This window comes from Channa argus, chromosome 1 (assembly GCF_033026475.1).
Source record: "Channa argus isolate prfri chromosome 1, Channa argus male v1.0, whole genome shotgun sequence".
Lineage (NCBI taxonomy): Eukaryota > Metazoa > Chordata > Actinopteri > Anabantiformes > Channidae > Channa > Channa argus.
Window position 1 is genome coordinate 12963848 of NC_090197.1, and position 9641 is coordinate 12973488.

Here is a 9641-nt window from a genome sequence, read left to right on the forward strand (position 1 = left end):
CATTCAGGTTGAATAACAATGTGTATATTTGAAAGCTTATGAGACACCAAAATAGTGCACAGAGGTTATAATGTTTATAATGGTTAACTCTAAAAAAAAAATTATCATTATCTAATGAGTTTTAGGAACTCATACAAACTAAGTTTTTTCAAAGTTTTATTTAGTAAATGTTACTCATCCAGGAGTTAATGTGTTTTTTGGGGGTAGAGGGACTATTTAAGCTGCTGAGTAATACGTGCTACCAAGTATTTATGGCATAATAACAATTTATGTGAGGTTGCCTCAAATTATGCTACAGAGGTCATGGAGTTTTGCAGCAGTGTGCATCACTGATGTATTATCTTTTTTATATATATATTTTTTTATTGTAGCATTTTAGGTGTGGGTCTTAATCTTTGGTAAGCTGTGACAGGTTGAACAACCTTCCTCGAGGCCCCACCAGCCACTCCAAATTTTTGGTTGGTGGTATCAAGTTGCCATGACACCAGACTGTTTGGCCTGCCCTCTGACCTGCTTTCAGGACATGCTGTGCTCAGTCAGACTGCATCTCCAGCAGTGGCATGAGTTCAAAGGGCCGGGGGAAAAGAGGCTAGGGGGAAACGCTGTGCTTGCTCTCGGTAATATTAGATAAGATGCACCACAGCCATTACTTGGTCTCCCTAAGTGCACACAAAGGAACACACAAGACAATATATACATACACTTGTGGGAATTAATAGGCATGCATCGACACAAACGCTGCGTATCTCCATTTCTGTTCTCTTTCCTTGTGTTATAGTGTGATAATTACTGCGTTTGTTTGGCTCATTACTTTTATTTATGATGCTGTATTGTATTTTCCAGCATTATTAATGTATTATTCATCACCATTGTCTTTAACTGTCTCTGATGTGTTTTGGTATCACCCTCTCGTTCATGCTCTGTTGATGGTTCAGTATTCTTTCTTGCCAATAGCTACCACTTTGTTAAGCAATTTCAGGATCTGCACATGATGTTTGATGGCTCCCCTGTAATCAATGCTCGCATTTCTGTTCATCTTTTTTTTTACTGCCAAGTGCTTCATCTCTAATCGGTCATTGGTCTAAGATTGAATTATCTCATAGCATTCATTCATGATAGAGTACAGGGTGGTTTTGCTAACAATGGCATTACTAGACTTTGTGATCTCAGATAAAGACCAGATAAGGTTGTGTCTGGGAAGATGAATTTATTTATTTACTTATCCCAACTTCATGGCTCACTGTGTATATTCGTGTTCGTCTTCCTATCCTGTGGTATGCTGATAATTTGCATGATGCTCTGCTGATTTCAGGAATGCTGTGGCCAGCCATGGAAGCTCCCCAGTGAGAAGGGAGCCATGGGAAAAATTTCCTATATCCCAATTGTGAGGTAAATGCTTTGGCAACATCTGTTTCTTCCCATTTACACAAACAAAGGCTTTTTGAATCTGACCAAAATGAAAGCGAGGACAAACAGCTTGAGAGGGTAGAGCTAGTGATGGGGAACATCAGCTCCAACTACATTGAAAGACACTACGATTTTCATGTCTCACAGATTATTTTGTGACAGTGTCTTCTGTTTTTTTAATCATAAAACACAGGTTTGTTCTTATTAAAAATACATATTGAAGCAACATTTTTATATTGCTGCTGTTATGATCAGTTTTTTCCAACTGTTAGTAATAACACTATTAAACTGTTGAAAGACAACTAAATCTAAGAAACATTGTACTGTTATTATGATCTCTTTCTTTCTTACTTTCTTTCTAATGACCAACACACTTTACCAAGAAAAAAGTTACAGTATAAAGTAAGAGCGTATTAGTCAACAAAAGCTGCCTCCCCTTAGTTGTCATCCTCAGAATCAAACTAGCTATAAAAAAACAATTCAAATTCTTTACATTATTTAAAATAACTATGAATTGGATATTTGAAGGCCCTCGTTATGAAAAAGAACAAGACATTTTTAGGGTACATCATTCTGTGTGTGTTGGACACATTTGTGAAAACACACACACACAAATATAGACATACTGCCTCGCCTACTCTCACACATAACAACACACATATATACAGGACATTAACACACACACACACACACACATACTGGCCCACACAACCCAATAGCCATTGACAACAGTGCCCTAGCAACCACTGGGCATCATGCCAAGCCACTGAGGTTGCCTAGTAGTGTGTTCCCATGGTAACATATTCTGCCTTTGTAAATAAGGTACGAGGAGAGTGAAAAGGAGGGTTTGGGAGAAATTGCACTACAGAATCCTATTCTATCTTGAGAGCGCTAATAATTTATGGTTTGTGAGTACCAGATACTTATCATGGCCATGGTCAAACTGTCACCTGACTGGAGAAGGGCATTTGCATCGGTGGAGATCTTGGGTCCCAGTCCTCACCACACAGGCTCAGATCCAGTTTTGAGGGGAACAGGGGAGAAGCGTGTAATCTTAGTTTTCTTCCTGGTTTGTAGATTATATCTTTCTTCTAAGTATTACTGGGATTGTAATAATGGCACTGTAGGTTCTGGCAAAATGAATTATCAATTGTGCATGGCTTTCTGAGAAAATATGGTTTATTAATTTATGTTTATTTATATAATTCTATTTTTCACTTAACTTTGCTGAATTTTGTGTAACTTTGATTTGTAATATTTTTTAAGAGTTGAATTGGCTATAAAATAGTTGCTTAGTTAAATAGCTTGTATGTCTTTGTGAAATTGACTGGAACATCAGCGGTCCTTTGCCTCTAGTTTGGGAAACACTGTCTGATGCCTGCATTCCTGTTGAGCTGGAACTTGCAGGAGATTCATAGCTGCGGTTAACAGTTTATTTGCTGTCACTGGGCAGATTTCGCTCCTCGTTGCCCCTACATTGTTTGGATGTTTCTGTAGTCTACGTGTGTTACTTCTCAAAGCAAATGAGTGGTTCAGAGTCGCACGAAATCTTTGTTCTGTCTTTGACAGCAGAGCCAGGATATTTTTTGTGTATTTTTTTAAGAATAGTGGTTCCTTTAATTGACAGAAATGTCTTTTTGCGAGGCAGTTGTGTGTTTGATTTGAGCAATTTCCTCACATTAATTATCCCTCTACCTTGTCAATTGACACTTTTCTTTATTTCTTTTTTCTTGTTTGTATGTTTTACATTTAAAAAATACTGAGGTTGTTTTTTTTCTCTGTCAGCTATTATTAATAGATTTCATACATTAAAATAATGTATGAAATGTACTTTATATATAAATATAAAGTACATTTCTATATATAAATATAATTGCATATATTGTAATTTAATTAGTTAAATTTTTTAGGACTGCAGAATTTAATGCCTTTTATTATCACCTTTGTCATTTTGAGATTGTGTCAAAAATGTAGAAAACAAACATCACAATTAAATTCACGAAGCAAATTGAATAAACTTGTGTCTTAGATTATTCATAAATGAAAAATGTGTAGTACTTCTGATGGATAACCAAATTGAATGCCACTATTATAAAGCAAAGGTTATTTTCAGTGAAGACATAAAATGTAAATGCTTGAAATTTTGTTGTCTCAATTAAAAAGCATCTCAGTTTCCATAGAAAATCTGAAACTTATTCAACCGATATTCCCTGAAAATACAAGTTTAATTATATTAGCAGTAATAACATGGAAACAACATGTTTCACTCAGCTGTTGTTTAACACATCATTATCATGTGTGTGATATTTTCTATCCGCAGAGTCATTATTGGATGTGATAGCAACAGTTCAAATTAAATGAACAAATTGAATTACATCTAAATTGAATTCTAGAGATTTACATAAACAATACTGCAAGATAATTCAAAAACTTGCAGGGATTTTCTTTATTGGAAATTAGCCTCTTGTAAGTCTGATTTCACAAGATATACATATATTTAAAATGTCACTACAACATTTAATACTGAGATGAAAATTAATTGACTTAAGCCACATGTTTTTATGAGGTGTGAAAATGCAGTGATATGAGTAGAAATATCTTTGGGATCATGTTGCACTTGTAGAACAGCTAGTTTTCCACTAGTTTCTAGTTCATTAACATTTTGGTGATTTTAGGGGTCTAGGTTTATACTTTGGCTTAACATAATTAATTTGTTTTCGCTGTCTCGAGGGGGCCAACTCTAATCCTCACAAAGCTTCACCTGACCCAACACCAGCCGAGATTCGGTGTATATGACACCCTGGCCTCCAATGCAGGGGCTTCCCACCAGACTAACACTGGCACACAAACACACCCAGGCAGATTGGCAAAGAACTGGCATTGGCACAACCATGCCGCATTCATGCGTGATCCGACTGCGAATGAGATTGTGAGAGAGGTTTAAAAATGGGCGGAGTGGAATCAAGGGGATGAAAGGGGGGACTTAGTTGGCATGAACAGAGAGATTGCCTGAGAAAAAAAAAGTTGTGAAAGATTTTGAGGCCTGAAATGTTCAGTGATGAAGGACAAACAAGAGGCAGAAGGACGGCCAGAGAAAGAAAATGAAGTCTAGGCGGAGGGTGGGCTTTTAACATGGCAGAGGGCAGTGGAAAGAGGTGAGATGAATGGTTTTCTTTTGGATATAAGCCAATAAATAACTATCTATGTCTCTATTAAACATATGGGGCTGCTATATCCTTTGACGCTGTCACATAGTTCGCTTATATTTCAATAATGATAGTTAAATGGTAAGTCTTTGGTACAATAATCAAATTAAGCCTGATTACAAGTGCCCTTTATCCTTGTAATGTAATTGAACAAGACTCAACGCAGCCATTCATCATGTTTGTGGAGCTTTCTCACTGAGGCCCAAGTCTTCTAAGAATTGAAGGTTGTGTTTTTTGGTGCATTGACCAAACTGAATATGAGGCCCAGCAACTCAGCTGTGCAGCAGCTATCAAGTAATCAATGAGTCCATGAGGCACACAGGAGGAGTGTCAAAACACAGCCATTGACAGCTAACAACAGCCACTTTGCTGCTTTTGAAGGAGATCACCTTAGTTAGATGTTGAATGTGTGGGTGCCCCATTATTTATGGAGTGTAGTGAGGGAAATTGACTGGATAATGTTGTTACTGTAAATTGTGATCCAATTATTCACTCATTAGATTATATTTGTTACACTGAAAACTGCGCTACAATCCACCAAATTCTGCATTTTCCGTAATGCACCTTATTAAATAGTTCAAATCCATTCATCATCCTGTTTTAAGGTGCCATGATATCTGACTACATTCCTAAGATTTTTGATGTAGACACAATCTAGATAAAATGCTATTTTTATCCGTATTCACTGTCTGAAAATAGAAAGTTCATTCATTCTTCATTCCACTCATTCCTGCACTTTAACTCATATTGGACTATTTACAGTATGGCTGATAGGAGATACGGCCATTTCTACAGTTAACCCCCAGTATCATTTACTCACTTTTATATAGTACTGGTGATTGAAGGGTCACATCTGCACATTCACATCTACACTGTTTGGTTTTGTTAGTAAAAAGTCTCAAATTAAAGAGAAAAACGTACTTTCGTGCTGCAAATGATAGAAATGAATTAGCAGAAGGCAGTAAGCCGCCTTATATAAACAGGATAGAAAAGACAGAAGATAAAAGTAAGGTCAAATTGGATAATACTTACAGTGTAGTTGTCTCAGTGGGAGATATGAATTAACAACCATATCTTATAGAAATTTTTTTATACAGCTGATTTGCAACAGTAAATATATATCAGCAAAATCCTAACAAATAATAGATTTGTTGTTTTTTTTTAATCAAAACTGCGTGTAGTAACTACAGCAGCATTGAACTTGTCATTATAAGTGTATTTGTTTCATAAAATTAACCAGAATCCCAACATTGATTTCTGGAATGACATTGATGTTTAAGGATTATAGTGTTTGTCTATGGGCATACAAAACACGACTAATTCAAAATCATAACCCGAAAAGAAACACTGACTTTAACATGTATATAATTTATAGAAAACAGAGTCTTGAGGAATAGTTCCAATTTTAATTTAATAATAAGTGGAAAAGTTGGTTTAAAGCCTCACTTTATAACTACTGACAAATGGAGCAGACCTCACCTTTTCTTAGACTTTGTTTCAGATAAGTGGTGCAAAGACCTTTAAGTAGAATTAAGAATTAAACAGCGTTATTAGTCACAAAGGAAATTACTTAAAATAGGATGGTAAAGATAGTAAATGAGATTTGAGTTAAATAAAAACGAAGAGCTCCACTTTAACCTTAGATTGACAATGAAGTACTGCTGAATAGTGGAGTCTTTGAGCATATGGAAGATTCCACAAACTCCACTTGCAGAAGTAGGTCAGGCAGACGCCTACAGTAAGTAACTGCAGGTTAAGTGCTTGTCTTTGTGTTTCAGAGACAGGGAAGGTCTGCCTTGGCCTCTAGTGGGAGGGGGGTTGGTCTGTGTACTATGTCTACCCACAAGAGGGAGACAGGTCCACAAAAATGCATAGACCATATTTTGTTGGTCTCAGCTGTTATATGTTTCAGTTCCAGCAGCATCAATTTATTAAACTTAAGTCTTGTACTTTTTAAAAGTATGTGGCTATTGCATTTGTTTTTTTAGCTAGATGTTTGCCATAGTGCAATTCTTGTAATGTTAAAGTACTATTTTGAAATTCTTGTAAAGTGTACTAAACATACTGCAACTGTGTCAATCCGAAACATAGCTTTATGATGAATATATGAGATTATGAATGAAAAGACAAATAGGGGGGACAAACGTGGCAGACAGCAGGCAAAAGTAAAAGACGCCATGAAAGAGACTCCAGCGTTGACCCTCCTTCAGTGCTCTGCAGTGTGAGGTAGTTGGTTGTATGGTTTCGCATAATAAACAGCCTGGAGATAACTGTACAACCTTCTAGCTTTCCCTGCGGTGTCACTCAGACTTCATACAAATGTCTTCATTCTTTATGCCTCTTGGAGTGGTAAGTATAAAGCAATGAGTGTTAATAATTAACATGCTAACAGTACAAATTATAATAAATGTGACAAAGTAATGTAGGAAATAATGTCACGTGCTGTAAACTACAGAATACAAGACAAAATTACAAGTTTGATCAGTATTTCATTCTTGCGTGTGTCACATACATTTTAAACATTTTAAGGTCCGTTACAAAAAGGTGTGTTCGGTCAACCAAAAGCTGCACTGACAGATCACATCCTTTATGAGATCTGAAATCATTCTACCTTTCTCCTTCAGCAAATTGGATTGCAAACCCATAATCATATTGACACAAAAACAAGCTACAAAACTGTTTCTTCTCAGACTTTAAATCTAATACATCTGAAATACTAATTAGGTTTTGCTGTCGTGGCCTGGCTAATTCAGACATCAATATACCCACCTTGTTCTGCAGGGGTCTTTCATTTACTTGGTGCAGTCCGATGGGGTACAGAGCCAGCTATCACTAGCTGTTACTGTGCTCTTTTGGCATCCCTTAAACAAAAACATCGAATGACAATACACTCAAATGTGGTCAGCAAATTTAAAGCCAGAAAAGCATGAGAATCCCCCTTTAGAAAACTGATTGGCACTGATTTTAAGTCATTTCTTTGTGGGCCACAGGCATTTTGCTGCCTTTAAGAAAATAGGACGGGATTTGCTCCATCAGCTTTCATTTGAACAGTTTGACAAAATCTCCATTTAATCTGCAGTATGAAATCTTAGATTTTGATTTAACTTTTAAAAGGTTATTTAAATGTTCCACAAACATGAAAAGCTTTGTGTTAGTATGTTCATAGTTTTTGTTTAATTTTGCACGCTGCTTTCAGTTGACATGATAACCTCAAAAGTTATCTGTCTGTGTGAGCCCACTGTTCACTGTAATAATGACAGTGTGCCCAGACCTTAGTATCAGTGTGTGTGTGTGTGAGAGACTGTATGCAAACTTGCTTTCAGACTCCTTCTCCTTCCTTCCCCCCGCCCACCACCCTCACCCCCAGCCCACCACCCTCACCCCCAGCCCCCTTACCATCTTTCCCTCATCTCCCCACCCCCCTACCATCTTCTTTCCCACATTTCCCCACCACCCCCCAGCCCCACCCCCCTCTGTCCCCCAGTGTTGTCTGGCTAGTGGCTCAGACACTCAGTATCCGCATTGCGTTGCAGTACTCCAGCAAGGAGGGGAAAAAGAGCATATATCAGCAATCTCTGCCGAGCACTGCTCTTTTCTGTATGCACACAAAGAAACGACTCCCCTGCATGTTCCAACTCAAGAGGAAATTTAACCATCATAATAGAACAGCGTGCCCCCTGCTATTTTATGAAAGGTGACCAATTCCTATGTCTCCTTATCCATTTAATACTGACATTACATACATGAGGCTGATTGATGTTTTTTTCTTTTAATTAACAGTATGATTTATGGTTAATTTCATATTGGTTTATTGTTTCTCGCTCACGCTCCCATGTATCCCTTCATAACTGCTTGTAAAAAAAATTACTACCGATTTTAAACACACACACATGAAGTGTTATTTTGGGTGATTTTCTTTTAAAAGTACTACGTTCAGCAATGTGAATTTTGCAATTTATTGGGAGTTTCCTTTATTTTTCACCATATGAGTATTTGGGAATTTTCAAAAAGGAGGAGAGATTGATATGTGATGAACAGTCCCAATACCAAGGTGTTGTGTTAATGAAATAGAAGAAGAGGAGCAGCAGTGGTGTGGTCAGAATGGCTGGGAGGTTAATCACCTTTGGGCTTGCTGTGGCTTTGATCCTCTTGCTGTGTAAAATCCACAGCCTCCGTCTGTGAGCTCCCACCACTGCCTCTTCTCCCCCCTGTTCCCTCCCTCAAACAGATGCATGTGTGCACAACAGTGCACAAGGACAGGCACACACGCCTTTACACACATGCGGCTCCCTCTGAACACATTGACTCTCTCTTCCAAATGCACTAACGTTAGCAGTGCAAGTTCAAACACATACAAATACAGAGAACCAGATACCCACGTAAAAAGACACATCATGTGAACGTAGACTGCAACATGGGCTAGACGGGACGTCACGCCTAGAAAAAATTTAGGGGTTAGGGTAGGAGAGAGTGAGAGAGGCAGAGACGAGGAGAAAAGGATGAAAATGAGGGGAAGGGCTGAGATAGAGCAGGGGTAGGCGGGGACAGAGTGATAGAGTGTTCAGGCAAGAGAAGAAGAAAGAGCGATAGCTGGAGATACTGCATGCTTGCTTAAATGTCTTAGCATGTGTGTATGTGAGTGCATGTGTTTGTGTGTGATGTATGGAGGTGACACAGATTTATGAAAGGAAGGGGTAATAGATTGAGGCAATGTTGGTTGTTGTTCGGGGTTGGGGGCTGTGGGGGTGTTGATACAGCACCAGATTATGGAATCAATGCAATTGTCTGTGTGTGATTTACTGTGTGTACGTGTGCGAGTGTGGCATACCTGCCTCATACACATTGCTTGCTCAGACTCTAATCGCCTGGAGAATTAGTGATGTGACTTGGCAGAGAGAAACAGGCACAAAACAGAGCCAGGGACAGCGCCTGAGAGAGGGGAAGAAGAAGAGGAGAGACAAAAAGAGGAGAGCGAGAGATGGAGGGGTAGCGAGAAGGGAATAGCTACTCTGTTCGCCACCGCGTTCA